The sequence below is a fragment of the Loxodonta africana genome, chromosome 27, assembly GCF_030014295.1.
Source record: "Loxodonta africana isolate mLoxAfr1 chromosome 27, mLoxAfr1.hap2, whole genome shotgun sequence".
Classification (NCBI taxonomy): domain Eukaryota; kingdom Metazoa; phylum Chordata; class Mammalia; order Proboscidea; family Elephantidae; genus Loxodonta; species Loxodonta africana.
In genome coordinates this window covers 13,038,412-13,055,882 of record NC_087368.1, presented here as the reverse complement: position 1 = coordinate 13,055,882, position 17,471 = coordinate 13,038,412, and the positions used below count along the sequence as shown (strand labels likewise).

The window sequence follows — 17,471 nt, the reverse complement described above, 5'->3', positions numbered from 1 at the left end:
AAGCAAGCATGCTTTTCACATTAAAAATTTCAAACACTGATATTCCCAGCGTGGTTCAAAGTTTGTATATACGCATTTACATGAGAATTGCTATTTCACTCAGCCTTTATTTAATTGTAACTGCAGCACAGCAAAAACTTGTGTGTAACAGCAATTTCCTACATTACTGTCAGCGAACATGTACAGTTTCTAAAAGTCTTTTATCGCTAAGTTTGTTCAGATTTATTTACTGCAATGTAAATTTAGGTCTGTTAAATCTAAGAATAATTTGGGTTGTATTTTAATGTCTTTTTGTTTGGTTGTTTCGTTTTCCTAACAACTCTTTATTATATTTCACAAAATTATCAGGTCACAATGGAGTTAAAAACAAAAACAAAAGGTACTTTACATCACAGTTCCAGAAACGACACAGGATACATACCGATAGTAAACATTCAGGATGTCTGGTGGTCTTTGACTATTATATCCCAATTGCAACAGGTATCTTGGTAGCTAGCTCTAATTAATTCTACCCAAAAGATCAATTACCAGAGGAAAATTACTAGGTATAAACTCTTAAGGCTTTACTGCATCCTGCCAGAGCATTCTCCTACAATTCAAACACCCCTAAGTTTTTCCACAACTTTTCCAATACTAGGTATAAAACCACGCCCACTGCCACGGAGTCAATTCTCAGTCATAGCGACCCTATAGGGCACAGCAGAACTGCCCCACAGGGTTGCCAAGTGGCGCCTGGTGGATTCAAACTGCTGACCTTTTGGCTAGCAGCCGAACTCTTAACCACTATGCTAGCAGAGTTTCCATACTAGGTAGAGTTGTTTTAATTATTTTCCACCTTAGTAGGGGGAAAATGGCATCAGTTTTTAAAATCTGTATTTATTTGATTACTAGCAAAGTATAAAGGTTTAGTAGTATTTTAGAAATCTTTGGTCATTTCTTTTTGTGACTTGACTTTTTGTTATTTTTTCACTCTACTGTTGATATGAGAGGGCTTTTTATTTTTTAAAGAATTGAAGCTTGTCAAATTAATTCATCCCACTTATCATTTTTATATTTTTTCCACATATTCACTTTAAACTATCAAAAATATTAATCTTTCTTCCTGCCTTTAGTGTCCACTTACAACAGTTTTTCCAATTCCAAATTATTCTCTCCTACTTTGACATCAGGCTACTTACCCTAAAATGCTTCCTTATACTGTTCATCAGAAAGTATCTTCTCCCTAGTCCTGATAATTAGAAACGCACTCTAAAAAATACTACAGAATACATACCAAAGTGTCAATAACGCAAATTTGAGTGGCTGGAATATGGTTGACTCAAGCTTTCTTTGTACCTTTATACACTGTTATTTTTTAAAACTAGCAAGTATCCTTTACATAATTAGAATAAAACCACTTTCAATGGTTTTTAGTATACTCAGAGTTGTAAAACCATCACCACTATTTTTAAACCATCTTCATCACCCTAAAAAGAAACTCTAGGAGCCCTGCTGGTGCAGTGGTTAAGAGATCAGCTGCTAACCAAAAGGTCAAAAGTTCAAATTTACCAGTCCTCCTTGAGAAACCTATAGGGCAGTTCTATTCTGTTCTACTGGAAACCCTGGTGGCGTAGTGGTTAAGTGCTTCGGCTGCTAACCCAAAGGCTGTCAGTTTGAATCCACCAGGTGCTCCTTGGAAGCTCTGTGGGGCAGTTCTACCCTGTTCTATAGGGTCGCTGTGAGTCAGAATTGACTTGACGGCAATGGGCTTTTTTTTTTTTATTCTGTTCCTACAGGGTTGCTATGAGTTGGAATCAACTCCACAGCAACGTTTTTTTTTTTTACTGGTAGCTGTCACTCCCATTCTCCCCACCCCACAGACCCCGGCAACCACTAATCTACTTTCACCACTATGGATGTGCTGAATTCTGAACATCTCTCATAAACGGAATCATACAATATGGGATCTTTGGTGTCTGGCTTCTCTCACTTAGCGTATTTTCAAGGTTCATCCATGATACAGCCTGTATCATACTTTAGTCATTTTTATTGCCAGAAAACATTGTTTTCTTTATTCATTCACTGGTTCATGGATATTTGTATTGTTTCCCTTTTTTCTTTTTGTAATTATTAATAATGCTACTATGAACATTAGTGTACAAGCTTTTGCATGGACGCCTGCCGACATATTGGTTTTCATTTCTCCTGGGATTATACCTGAGTGGTTAAACATTTTTAAAGACACTTGTATTTTGAAATCACTTTCTTCATTGCTCCTGTTTTTGTATCAGCAAATTGAGAGAGCCCCTGCCCTCTGTGGAGAATGATCTTCCCTGAGATATCCAAATGGCTCACGTTCTCATCTGCTTCAAATCTTTGTTCAAATGGCACCTTTCCAATAAGGCCTACCCTAAACATCTTTTAAATTGTAACCACACTCCTCACTCTAACCAAAACCCCAAACCAATCCCACTGCCGTCGAGTCGATTCCAACTCATAGTTGCTCGATAGTTTCCAAGGAGCGCCTGGCAGGTTCCAACTGTCAACCTCTTGGTTAGCAGCCGTAGCACTTAACCACTACGCCACCATGGTTTCCTCCTCACTCTACACTCCCTGTTTTCTTACTCCTGCTCTTTTTTGCCCCCTAGCACCTTTCATTCTAATGTTCAGTTTATTAGCTAACCCTACTGGAGGGAGGTAATCTTGTCTGTTTAGCTCACGAATATATATCCCCAGAACCTACAACAGTACCTGACACAAAATAGATGCTCAGTGAGTATCTGAATGAATGGAGCAATCCCACAGGCAATTCTGATGTCCCCTTCCAACTTGATGTTTTAACAGGTCCTTCTAAATAAAGTTTTTTGGCCTAGAAAAGCATCATTAACTCATACTCTGAGAAATAATAAAGAGGACCAAAAGTAACAGCAAGTTTTAGAGCAAAGTTTATTGCTGCCAGAGAGAAGAAAGTTGTTATAGTCAACTGGCATCTTCCTACTAATGAGTGTGAAAACAACCAAATACAGTCCATACGGTTGGCATGCTGGATCTTTTTTGCTTTGTTTTTTTTTTTTTGAGATTGTATATCTGGGATCGGATAGTGAGCCAACGAGGATTTATTAAACCCAGCAAACGATATTCCTGCCTTCTGAAGCATTTGCAGTAAATGGTATTGTTGAAAAGAAACCTGGGTAGCACCTTTGAGGACCTGCCAAAAAAGCAAAAAATGCAGGTATACAGATGACTGGGGTTTTTTTTGTTGCTGTTTCCCTTATATACTATAACTAAAGATTGGAACGATGGAAGAGAGAGGAGGACAGAAAAAGTGAATGACTGATATTGAGGACTGAGATCTGGATTCTTGGTTCTTAAGATATAAGACTCTGTCCCCAAGAGCCTAAATCTTGGGAAAACTGAGAAGAAAATGTGTTTGAGTGGTGACTAGCTGATATTATCAAGGGACTTTGAAACAAAAGGGAGAGAAAAATATCAAAAGATTTTAAAGTGAAAAGCACATGGGACTTAAGGCATGGCCCAGAAGGAATAAAGGCAGTCCCTAATAATCCACAGGGGAAAGAAAGCAAACTAATCTCACAGTAAATAAGAAAACATTTAAGAATTAAAAAAAACCTCAAAAACCTAAAGCACGGCCTCCTGGGTATCACTGATTAGGGGGATATGTAACTCAAAATAAGCAGACCTTTTAGGAGGGGAATTAAGTTTGCATCAAGAAGGCTTATCTACAACCTTTAGGAGACTTATGAACTTGGGGTGTTAAAAGCACCAGACTTCGGAGAGAGAGGTCCTGGGTTAGGGAATAGAAGAAGGGAGAAAATATATAACCTAGTTAATATAAAAGTAAACTACTGACCACCTGGCCAGTTAGTTAGAAATACTGTATTTTTTACGTAGATTATAATACTGACAGAAAAAAAAAAATGTGGGAGTAAATAAATACTTCAACCCCACAGACAGAAGTTCCTATGGTCAAAATCAGCACACTTGATAATTTTCTGTCTCTAATGAAGCAACAGAAACCCTGGTGGTGTAGTGGTTAAGCTACGGCTGCTAACCAAAAAGGTCAGCAGTTCAAATCCACCAGGTGCTCCTTGGAAACTATGGGGCAGTTCTGCCCTGTCCTATAGGGTTGCTATGAGTCAGAATCGACTCAACTGCAACAGGTTTGGTTTGGTTTTTGGTTAATGAAGCAACAAGTGCTACTGGTACTGTGCATTCAATTCTTAAAAAAAAAAAACTCAAGCCTGTTACCACCCAGTCGATTCCGACTCATAGCGACCCTATAGGACAGAAGAGAACTGCCCCATAGAGTTTCCAAGAAGCGCCTAATGGATTTGAACTGAAGACGTTTTGGTTAGCAGCCGTAGCACTTAACCACTACACCACCAGGGTTTTCCACATCAAATTCTGGGTAACGAAAAAAGGCTAGTAAAACAGAAGTGCTCCTTTGGGAGAAAACGACTCATCTATATGAAAAGCTAGGCTTCAGTCATGTTATATTTAGGAAGTGGTATATTTTAGAGAAGGTGCCCTGGTAGTGCAATGGTTACACACTCGCCTGCTAACCAAAAGGTCAGTAGTTAGAACCCACCAGCCGTTCCGCTCCGCCTGCGATGTGCTCTCTTCAAGATTGCAGCCTAGGAAACCCCATGCTACGGTTCTACTCTGTCCTAAAGGGTGGCTATCAGTCAGAATCAACTCAGTGACACACAACATACTTGAGAGGTAAGGGATGGAGGAGACACCCACCTATCTAGGCAAATCAACCCTAGAAATAATGGGATATTCAATGCTATAATTAGAGTGTCTACACAGCCTCAAAACAGAAATCAAGATAAGGCTGTTTCACGTTGAACCTTCTTAAAAGATCTTCCTGAAGTTTGAGGAGCGGGTGACCTAATGTAAAAATCTGTCATGTCCTGAAATTATGCAACAACTTGCTCTTATTATGTACTCACCACATGTTAGTGACTGGGCTAGGCACTGATCATGTATCTAGTTCAGTTTATCCCTACTACGACCCTGTGGTACAGGTATGACGATCCCCCTTTGGCTAACAAGAAAACTGAGATTTAGAGAAGTCAGATCATGTGCCCAGGGCCAAAGAGTTGGTAAGTGGCTGGGCCTGCCTTTGGCCTCAACTTGCTAAACCTCACAATCTATGGGCTTAATTTAAACTATATTATATTAAATTATCATATAAACTATAACCAAAAAAACCAAAAACCAAACCTGTTGTTGTCAAGTTGACTCCAACTCACAGCGACCCTATCGGACAGAGCAGAACTGCCCCACAGGGTTCCCAAGGAGTCGCTGGTGGATTCGAAATGCCAACCTTTCGGTTAGTAGCCGAACTCATAACCACTGCGCCACCAGGACTCCATAAAATAGTTCCTAGCTATCTTGCCGGGTGAATATAATCATTAGAGCTAGTTCTAAATTAATCTAGAAATGTGCTGTCAAATGATAGATTTGTAATTACACAATCAGAATGAATTTGACTTCCTACATTTAAGGGATGTTGTTATAGTTTATAATAGTTATTATATATGTTATAATATATACAAATTATATAACTATACATTATATATATTACAGGTATTATATATAAGTATATAAACCAAAAGCCCAGTGCTGTCGGGTCGATTCTGGTATATTATATATAATATATATTAGTTTAAAATAACATCCCTTAAATTAGGAAAATCAAATTAAATTCATTCTGATTGGTTATTATAATTTATGATAATTATGATTATGCAATAAACATATATAGTATATAACAGTAATTATATAATATACACATTATATATAATATATAACTATTACATATAATATATAACTTTTTATATAATATATACTATAGTTTATAATAACATTCTTTAAATTCAGGAAATCAAATTAAATTCATTCTGATTGTGTAATTACAAATCTGTCATTTGACAGCACATTCCTGTATTAATTTAAAACTCACTCTATTACCTTCATCGAGAAACATGACTAGGAACTAGTTCATGGAGCCTTGGTGGTACAGTGGTTAAGAGTTCGGCTGCTAACCAAAAGGTCAACAGTTCATCACTTGACAGCACATTGCTGGATTAATTTAGAACTAGCTCTATTATCTTCACTGGGAAAGATGAGTAGAACTTCCCAAAACAACTCAAAACCCCGTAATTTCAGAGAGTGAGACAAATTACCATACACAATACAGGACAAAAGAAATAAAAAAAAAAAGGGAAGACTCCATGGCTTAAATACTCCAGCATCTATGAAAAAAAAACTTTTAAAATATTTCATCTATAGATAATGCTCAAAACAAATATATGGCAGAAACTTGTCATCAATATATAATCTCAGGCTAATCTTTAAGGAAAGTTGAAAAACAGAAAAAACACTAATTTTAACACTGAGCTTTTAAAATAAGCTCAGATTAATGAGCTCTATTTTTTAAGGCTGGGGCCTATTTCCCAGAAGTGTATAACCTTTTCAAATTTAAGTACACCTACTTTACATTCTCAGCAAAACCTCAACTACTTTTTGAAAAAGTCACTTCATCTAATGAATGGCAAATGGTCTGCAAATTGCACTAACTCTTTCAGACCACAAAGGTACTTCAAAACTTCCAGACATACCAGTAGCTCACTAAGGAGGGTAATGGCAATGTACAAAGATCAGAAAAAAATATGGTAAGAATATTCTGTACCAACTATGTATCATTCAAAGTCAGAGTTGGAACAGTGGTTAAAGCCCTTGCCTGCTAATTGAAAGGTTGGCAGTTCAAATCCACCAGCCACTACGTGGGATAAAGCTGTGGCGGTCTGCTCCCATAAACATGACAGCCTTGGAAACCCTATGGGGCAATTCCAGTATGTCCTGTAGGATCACTGTGAGTTGCAATGGACTTGATGGCACTGGGTATGGGTTACATATTTGGGATTTCAATTATTATAAATGTTTCTTTGTACATATCTAACTTAATATTTTTAAATGTTTGATGCCTAGAAATTAACTATGGTTTCAGAATCTTTCAAGAGAAAAATGAGAACTTCACTCCATAAGAATAATTTAGTCTACAGTCAATGTCTTCTCTGTACATATTTAACAACCTCTAAAATTGTTTCATTGCTCATGGGCCAAAAAAAAACCTCATAAGCAATCATTAATTCTCATTATAAGTGATAAAAAATCTGCAGATTTTCTAGTATAGAGAAGCTCAAGATCAAGCAGGTAATATCAGTTAACAGTCATCCACAGGCACATGCTATGATAACAACTGTCCAAATAATGAAATGCAGAAGCTGTTGAATGAGTCCTTGGTAGCAGCTATTCATCAGCATTTGCTACTCTGCCAGTTGTTGAGGCTATACAAATTAGCAAGAATTTATCTGTTTAAACTAATCATTACTTGAATTTCATCTCCTTCAACTTTATATGCCCTTTGTAACTACATCGTTTAAAAGCATCTCCAGTTTTTGCAAGTCCGCTTCAATTTTCACTTCATATCCTAAATTTTTTTTTTTTATCCTAAAATTACACTACCACCAAAATTTTTGCAACCTTTCATCTTCTTTTGAGAAAGAACTGTACTAAGCGTTAAAACGTCAAATTCAGGGCAGCACGGGCATTTTGGCTAGGTTCACATTTTTCAATGAATTCCATTACTTCACGCTTTCGAACAACACCTCACGTTCTCACATTCTCTAATTTATGGCTGGCAGTAATACTGAAAATCCATTTAAAGGTCATTTGTGGACAAAATGAGAATGATTTTTTAGAAGACACACGATTTTGACAACAACAAAATAAATACCCCACAGGATTTGCCAGGTCCAATAAACTGCAGCCTACATCAAACTGCCATTATGAAGAAAACAGCAGGATGAAGAGACTGGACACCCTAGGTACCCAAGCAGTTTACAGCCAGGCTATAAGAGAAGCTGCACATACAGCGAAATTCAGTATACGTGCATGCCTTGTGAAAGTAAAAACTCAAAACTGAGCACTCATTTAGCAAGGGATGAGTATACTCACAAAAATATTACACTAATCAAAGAAGAAACTGGCTTAAATCAAAGCTATTTGTCTGTTTAAAGCATACATTTTACAGGACAAACTCGAAATAATTTTTACACAAATATCACAAACTTCAAGAGAGCAGATAAGAGGCTAATTCTCCACTTTGTGTCCTTAAAGTAGAATATAGTAAAATCTACTTTCATCATTAACCTTGCTCTCAAGTAATGAATTAAAAATATGAGTTTCTCTTGAAATACATCAAAATATCAGGTGGCCATAAAGATGGATCAGTTTGTGATAAAGCAAGCACAGTAAAATGCTAATGTGAAAATCTTAGAGGTAGGTATTGGGTGGTCTTTCAACTTCGCTGCGGGTGACAGTGTTTATAATATGTTGGAGGAGAACTGTGAGCTTGCCCTTATTTTCTAACCAAACTATCCTACAATAAAAACACTGTTTGCCTGCTATATTGGGAAACCATATTTGAAAATACAATAGAAATTCTTGAGACAGGGACTAATTTGTGAACACAAGATGGCTATAAAAAAAATATTGAAAACACAGCACAGAGGAGAATCGCTGCTAGGCAAAGACAGTATTAACCAGAGAAAATCTCTTAATACTGACTTTTTAAAGACCTAATTTTATTTGTAACTGGATTAAAAACCTGAGTCAATCTAGGTGAGTGTGGTTTCCAACAAAGGATGACAAACAGAAATGGCTAACAGAACATTAATTTTTACCCAGATGAAAAAGCTACAACTAGGCTGTTAAGTCTTAGAATGTGCTGTGTATGGGGGAAAATTACCATATGAACTTTAACCCTCTTTTTTAAATTTTCAGCTTGGTGTTTTAACAGGTAACTCAAGGGCAAAGTAAAAGCATTTTCTTCTAAACAAACAACGAATCAGTATCTATAATGTGTACAATACCTACCACACAGAAATCAAAGCAGATCACAAGGCAAGGTTTCAGGACACCCTACCTGAGCTACCTGGACTTGAAGAACCTGATACCTCCACAAGTCAATTGTGTTGGAAAACATGAAAGCCAGAGGTGATACCAAATTTAACCTGACAATCATTACCTCCAAATAGCTCTCCAGAGGTTACAACGTTGAAGCCTTTGCATTGTCCGCCATGCAAAATTAACTTTGAAAAACAGCCACTACCAAGATTCTAGGATCCATTCCCCTCTTTTTAATCAATTCCTTTCCAATTAGAAACTGGATAAGTGCTCATGGAAAAGAAAAAAAAGGCAAGAGAAATTCAAACCAAGCCCTTAATCTGAAAAAAACGTTTTAATATTACCTCAATGCAAAGAAGGGGTCAGAGCATACACCCCATAGCAGTTAATTTTGGTGGGCTTTTCTATTCATCAGTATACATCAAATCCTGAAAAAGATACCCGTTCCTTCCCTTTACATATCCTGTGTGTTCTGATTTCATCTGAGGTAATTATTCTTATTTCTGATGAAAGAGATCTTTATGTTTAAAAAAAAAAAAAACTTTTTTCCAAAAAAGATGCATTATTGTGACTCTTTTCTTGCCAAAACTTAATAAACATCTTGAAATATCCACTTGAAAAAAACTAAGAAATCTGTTCACTTAAGCAATTCTGTGAAATCCTTGCTATTAATCACTTACATGTTTTCAGTTTATACATTCTTGAAATTTTCTACTCCTAATATTTCATTTTACCTTTGAAGCATAACTTGGTTTATCCAAGAAGAAAGCATACTACTTTAACATGCTCTTCCTTCAGCACAGAGAAACTTAGTAATTCTGCTCTATTTATGCTAAATCGGTCCTAACGGCCAAGAGATTTTTAGCAGTGATGTTTTAACTTGCTGTTTTTCTTATCATCAAACACATAATGGAGGACTAAATTTCCTAGGCGTATAATACAAGTTGAAGAAAGTTTTACAGTAAGCATCCTGACATCCAAACACTGTTCTCTTTATGCTATTAAAAGTCAAGGAGTTTCAGACGCTACAATTTTCCTTTCGCCCAATACAAAATAACAACATAGAGGTTTCCAGTTTAGTGCTTGGTCCTCTCTAAAATATCCCTATTATTCCTACTCTTTTTTCTTTTTTTCTCCTCATTGCACTTTACAGTTTACAAAACACTTCCAAATCTATCAGTTCACCTAAAAAAAGCAAATTCTGCATGTAAAATTAAACCTAGTCTTTCTACTATTTTTTCTCCCGGGGGGGTTTATCTGCTCTAAAATTTGATGAATACCCAAAATACACTGTCTTGACTAGAACTTTGAGAGAGACAGACCTCACAGCACAAGACGACTAAGGAATACAATCAGAAATCCACGTACAAGAATTTAAATTTTAGCATAACTAGTACAGAATTTGAAGAGCATAGGTAGGGCAACGGTTAAGCACTTGGCTACTAACCAAAAGGCTGGTGGTTTGAACCTACCCAGCAGCTCCATGGGAGAAAGACCTGGCGATCTGCTCCCATAAAGACTAAACTGAAAAAATCCACTGCCATCAAGTCGATTCCTGCTCATAGCAACCCTATAGGACAGTACAGAACTGCTCCATAAGGTTTCCAAGGCTGTAAATCTCTAGGGAAGCAGAATACCACATCAGCAGAGCAGCTAATGGGTTCAAGCCGCTGACTTTTAGGCTAGCAGCCGAGCGTTTTAACCACTGAACCACCAGGACTCCTGTCAAATAAAGATCACAACCCGGAAAACCCTATGGATCAGTTCTACTCTGTCACACGGGGTTGCTACGAGGGTAAATCCACTCAACAACACACAAGTATGGTGGATGGGGTCACAGACGCTAGATATCCTCCAGTGTACAAGACAGTTCCACAGACTGAGAAACCGTCTTCAATGCAGGACTTTTAAATATCTCTCTAGTCATTCACATAGACAGAAACCTACTTATAATTAACTAATCCCAGATTACAATTCTATTTTAAATGTAAAAGGATCCCTGGTGGTACAGTGGTTAAAGTGTTTGGCTGCTAACCAAAAGATCAGCAGCTCAAACCCACCGGCAGTTCAAACTCACCAGCAGCTCCACAGCAGAAAGACGTGGCCGTCTGCTTACACAAAGATTACAGCCTTGGAAACCCTGTGGGGGCAGTTCTGTCTTTTAGGGTCACTATGAGTCAGAATTCACTCAACAGTGGATTTGCATTTTTAAATATAAATCAAAGTACTTTTTACAAGGTTTCACATACACTGAATTTTCCAGGAATGCAACTGTAAATTGAGAGACTTTGCTTCATTTTCATATTTCTTTCAGAAAACAATGCTGACGGCAACGCTACTTGTGGTATCTGAGTCATCAATATGACAACCTGTACCAGCCAACATTTCTGTCAAAATCGCACTGCATCTATACAAAGGCGCAAGCCTCTGACAACTTTATTGTGTCTTTTGGTATAATCATATTTAAGTATTTACATACTGAAATGTGTACAGCCAGTTCTGTTACAATGCTTATTTTGACAGCAAGAATGTATTCCAACAGGGTTGATATATTAGGGAACAAGATGAGCATAATGAGAACTTCCCATTTGCTTCTGCACGACTTTGCCTGCAAGGAACACTAGGTGAACACAAAAAGCTGCACCCAGCTGACCGAGCCGTGCAGGCACACACTGAACACACACATGCACGTATCTTCAGAAGACAATGAGTCACACACATTCCACATCTGGTGTTAAAACTTTTCGTCTGATTGCAGATTAACTTTCCTCCTTCCATTACCTCACGATAACTCACAAGCTACAACTTCTTCCAAGGCTCACTTCCACAAGCTATCTTTTTTCAAGGCAAAGTGATATATTTATTGTAGTATTTAGGTATTTCTTATCTAACGTGTGCAAAACTGCTACCACTTTCACTAGGTTCCTTTTTTTAAATGTGTCATTGGTGAAGTTTTGTGGTCCTAACCCATTTTTCCCATAAGCCCTGTGGCTGTCAACTGTGCAATTTTATATGGTGACTCTTAGGTATGCACGTGTGACACTACAGCGGAACTATTTTTTATAGGTTATTTTTATTTTTACTTTGTTAGAGGAGTGTGCAGATTTTTTAAAATCAGGCTGCAAGGTGGTTGTATCATTTATTTTGGTAAGTCAAATTTATCTTTTTTTCCTTTTATAGATCATGCTGCTGGTGTCGTATCAAAAGCTTACTGAAAAACGAATTGTTTTCTATTTGTTCCATCTGTTATTTTCTCCTTTCCTGCCTTCTCTTGTGTTAACAGAGCTTTTTTAATAATTCCATTTTATCCCCTCTACTGGCTTTTTGTATGTCTTATTTATTCATTTTTTAGTCATTTTCTTAGGGTTTACAATATACATACACCTTTAATTAACTAGCCTACCTTCAAATAATATCATATAACGTAAGGATCTTAACAGGAGTCCCTGAGTAGGGCAAACAGGTAATACATTTCGCTGTTAACCAAAAGGTTGGAGGTTCAAGTTTACCCAGAGGCACTTTGGAAGAAAGGCCTGGTGATCTACTTCTGAAAAATCAGCCATTAAAAACCATAAGGAGTGGCCATAAGTCAAAATCCACTTGACTGCAACTGATTTCTTTTGGTTTCAGGCCCTTACAGCAGTATATTCCCGATACCGCCCTCCCACCTCCTGTCCAACTGTCTTGCTCTCTTCTTTCTCACGTGATATTACCACATAACGTTTTTACATTTGCTTTTACTCCTACTTTTGCTTTTATGGTTTTTCTGCATGATTAAAAATAAGAAAACAATTTTATTTTACCCTCATTTATTTCATTTCTGGCACGCTCCATTTGTGTAGATCCAAGTTTCAGTCTATCAAATCTGCCTGCTCCAAGAACTTAACATTTCTTATGGAGTGAATTCTGCTGGGAATGAATTCACTCAGCTTTTGTCTTTATTTTTGAAAGAGATTCTCAATGGTTATAAACTTCTGGGTTGACAGCGTTTTCTTTCAATACTTTGAAGATGTCACTCCATCGTCTTCTTGCTTCCATGATTCCTCTGAATATAAGGTTTTTTTCTTTGGTTGCCTTCAAGATTTTCTCTTTGTATTTTGTTTTCATCGATTTGATCATGATACGCCTATGTATGTTTTGTTTTGGGGAGTGGATTCTGCTTGGTATTCTTTAAGCTTTTTTGGATCTGTGGTTTCAAGCCTGACATTAACTTTAGAAAGTTCTCTGCCAGTATGTCTTCAAATATTTCTTCTTCTAGGATTCCAACTATGCATATATTAACATGTTGAATATTGCCCTCCAGCTCTTGGATATTCTTTTTTTTTTAATTCTTGTTTCAATTTGGGTAATTCCTATTAACATATTTACAAGTTCACTGATTCTTTGGTTGCATGGAATCTACTGATAACCCCAAAGGCATTCTACATCTCTCTTGCTGTATTTTTTACTACTAGCATTTCTATTTGATTCTTACAGTTCCTCTCTCTCTCTTGAAATTGCCCACCTGACCGTGCATATCATCCACCTTTTCTGTCAGACCTTTACTGTATTAATCATAATGATTTTAAATTTCCTTTCAGACACCAGCATCTATGTCAATCTGAATCTGATTCTGAAGACTGCTTTCTCTATGGAGTAATTTTTTTTTTTTGCCTTTTAAGTCTTGCCTTGTTATTTTTTGTTGAAAGTTGAACATGATGTGTAGGACAGCTGGGTTTTTGATCTGTTGTTGCTACGGTCATCCTCAGTGCACGACAGGCTTCAAATATCTGCAGAAATAACTTGTGTCTTTGGTAAGGGATGGTTTACTAGACCAGTATCTGATTCTTTGTGCTGTGACTCAGAGAAGGTCTCTGCATAATCTTGTCCCCTCCCCCCGTCCCTCTCCCAGTAGCATTCCACTGTTATTCCAAGCTTCTTAGCATGGTTGCAAGGGGGGGTGCAATTTCTATTTGGACTAAGACTCAATTTCAGGCATACGTTGTGTTCACGGGTCTTAAGAATACAGCCTTCTCTGTTCTCCTGACTTCCCATGGCTGCAGTTTTGGGTTCAATACCTCTCCCCCAGAAGTAGGACTCTTTCCCTTTCCCTTCTCTTCCCCCAGCGCAATGAATGTTTACCAAAAAGGCCAGCAGTGATGCCCTTCATCCCACAGATTAGGGCTTTTATTCCATGGAAAAGGCAGAAGTGAAGAATCAGAGAAGCTTCTTGCCCCTCCTGAAAGCTCTGCTGCTGCTCCCCTCCCCTAGGTCTGCACCACAATACACACCTCCAGGGCTCGCTCTTTTCAGTGTTAGTAAATAAAGAGCCTGCAGGCTCCCCAGATTTCTGTGGGTTCCGAGGGTTTCATGGGGTCCCACCAACAGGCGCTTAGCTTCACCAAGCTGTTATTCTGGCTGAACTCTTCTTACCAGTGTCTGGTTATATCTAATGCAAATGAAGATGTGTTCTGGTCTCCCCTCTCTGCAGGCACTGTCTCTCCTTAAATTTTGTCTGTGGTTTATTCTGCAATCTCAGCTCCTTAACAGGTTCAACAAAAGTCATGGATTTAAAGTTAGTCTGGTACGTTTTTGTTGTTAAACAGTGTGAGCAAAGCTCCTTTCAGTTCTCTATGTCCTGGAACTGAAGCTAGAAAGTGGTTATATCACCTATAAACTATTTCAGGATAGTAAAGGAGATATTGTAAAATATTTGGTATAAAAAGGGAGCCTTTTTGGGTCTGATAAAGTTGAGAAACACTGACTTAAAGGATCTCTTAAAATGACTCCCCTTTAACCATGTCAAACATTAGTCAACATGTAGGCCTAAAACTATGCTATAGTTTATCTACGTAGCCTTGCTTCTTTTTTTTTTTTTTTTTTTTACTAATCTTAAGTACCTCAACTAGAGAAGAACAGGAAACATATGTGTAACTGAAGCCTCAAATTCACCTGTGTAAACAGAACGGGATGCAGAATGGAGCCATATTAGTTGAGCTAAATCCTTTTTGTTTCAGCCCTAATTTACTATCTATAAGAACGAGACTCCAGTATCAACCTTCTTACAGTTTAATAATAAAGCCAGTATCATTACTATCCACCTAGCAAACAAGCTTCTATTTATTTGTGGATAAAATTAAATTCTTACAAATAACTCTTTCAAGCTTTCCGCAATTCCTTAATTGGTTTTCACTGTCGCCTTTCATATAGCTGAGAGTATTTACTACTCACTTTACTGAGAATGGAAACCCTGGTGGCGAAGTGGTTAAGAGCTATGGCTGCTAACCAAAACGTCTTCAATTCAAATCCACGAGGCGCTCCTTGGAAACTCTATGGGGCAGTTCTACTCTGTCCTATAGGGTCGCTATGAGTCGGAATCAACTCGAGGGCAGTGGGTTTCAATTGCAGAAAAAGAGAAATAGCCACTGACTCCCTGTGTAACATAAATGGTGGTATTTTCCACGAACTGGACTCTAACTTTAAGGTTCTCTACATTACTCTCTTAATAACCCTTCAATTCCTCTTTTCCTAACTTAATATATTCTACTTCCTGTTTCCAAATTAGGAGTATACCGTTTTCAACACATGGACTCAGTTCTCTGAGTACACTGTGATATTAACAGCATAAACCAAGTTTAAGACATACCTGCTTAAATATCGTTTCATACTGCATTTAAAAAGTTAACTGGATTTTATGCTACATGCTAAATTAAGTCAAACAATAAAACACTTTCCAGAAACCAAACAATTGTGAAATCATGTCTTTTTAGAACACTGACTCTCTAAATTTCCTTTTTTGTTTTTTTTTAAGGCAAGTCCTGTTTCATATTCCTATAGGCTCATACAGCACTGGTAACATACTACACAAAACGTGACCATTGGAAGCAATTTCCCCAAACCCTGCTAACAATACTTTCCCAAACCTAGAAATTTACCAAGTCCATAAAGTGAGAGAGAAAATACAATAAGAAAGACAGTCACTGAGGCAGGTTCTGAAGAAATACTTTGAAATTCTACTTTTCTTCAAAGATACTACACTGCAAGAAGTTCAAAATAACCCCACAGTAAAAAGAACCTCAAACACCGGAGATAACATCATCAGACAGAAACCCTCCTTTGGCGGGGTGGAGGCGTGGGGGAATGAGGGTGAGATAAAGGGAAAAGACAGCTGGGAAGCAAGAAATCATTACTTTAGGAGACCACCACCGTCACATTAGGGGGAGATTTTTACTCCCCTCCCCCCAAGCAACTGATAAAGGATACAATCTCAAGACAAGACTGAACACCCTGCAATAAGGAAACAATTTAAGGGAAGGAGCTCTTCTTACTTGTAGTAACAGTCTCAAATATGCTTTTAACAGCCACTTCACTGAACTTGTCTAAATCCTACTTCGCCCACTTCACAGACACCCTTCAAAAGTAAAATCGTAGCAGCCGAGCAAAAGCGACAGTGAACTGCTGCCTATCAGGAAGCAAAAGCCTGGGAGGGTGGCTCGATTTGGGAAAAGAGAAGGAAGGAAGGAAAGAAGAGACGACGAAAGTGCTCCCCATTTCCCAACAAAACGAAACCAAGCCAAGCAAAGAAATGCAAAGTCCACGCAAATCCTGGAGGGAAAGAGGGCTGCAGATCTAAGGAAACAAGATCTAAGGAAACAAGAGTTGCAGACATTCAGCAAGAAGGGTGCTCGGACTAGGAGGCTAAAAGGGAATCCCGAGGGCGGAGCCCAGAGAGGAGTGAAGAGTGTGCGGGATGGGGATGTGCTAAGGGGAGCGGTGGGCCGTGGTAGGTGGAAAACAAGGCAAAAACAGGGATGAGGCTGAACAAGGCAGCGCGCTGGGCGGATGTCACTAGGAGCCGGGGAGGTGGGGGTGGGGTCCGAGGGAAGAAACCCGACCAGCAGCCTGGGGGGAGGGTAATCTGCCTCCCTTAGCACCTGCAGTCAGTAGCGGCCAAAACACCACCCCTCTTTTCCCAGCCCTGAGCCCTGCAAGTCCCCGCGGCGTGGGGAAGGGGGAGGCAGAGCCCCAAAGTCCAGTGCCCAGAGTCGGCTTTACCTTCGCGGGAGGCTGGAGAGGCTCCAGCACGAGCTCCTCCCGCCGCCGGCTCTGCGTCCTGAGTGGGATGAGGCGCCCTCCGGCCTCCTCCCCCTCACCCACTTCCCCTTTTCCCCCACCGGGGCCCTGTAGCTCCGCTGCCGCGGGTTTCTGGTGCCGCGGCGGCGCTGCCTCCCCGCCCCCTCCGCCTCCTCCCTTGGCCTCTCAGAGGCTCACTCTGGAGGCCGCCATTTTCGTCCAGGCTGAGAGCAACCAATGCGCCTGCGCCGCCACCGCCCAGGCTGTCACGAGGCCCAGTCAGCTGATTTCAATTCTTCCGCTTTCTGCCCCGCCCCTTACGCCTTTCCCTGGTCCCACCCCCGACCGGTCCTATTTGCTTCCTTTCCTAAAATTCTGCGTTTCGCCCGCCCGCTGCCCCACCCTCAGGCAGTTACGCGTGCGCACACTGACAAGGCGGC

At 39.1% G+C, this 17,471-nt stretch overlaps 1 protein-coding gene across 2 annotated transcripts in view; it reads right to left on the bottom strand.

Annotated features, from left to right (window-relative positions):
- DNAJC13 (DnaJ heat shock protein family (Hsp40) member C13) overlaps positions 1–17,119 on the bottom strand; it is a 131,357-nt gene extending 114,238 nt beyond the window's left edge. For both annotated transcript variants that reach the window (XM_064277333.1, XM_064277334.1), the window contains exon 1: positions 17,014–17,119. The gene's annotated coding sequence lies outside the window, so the exon portion shown is untranslated. The remainder of the gene's footprint in view (positions 1–17,013) is intronic.
- Positions 17,120–17,471: the final 352 nt, after the last annotated feature.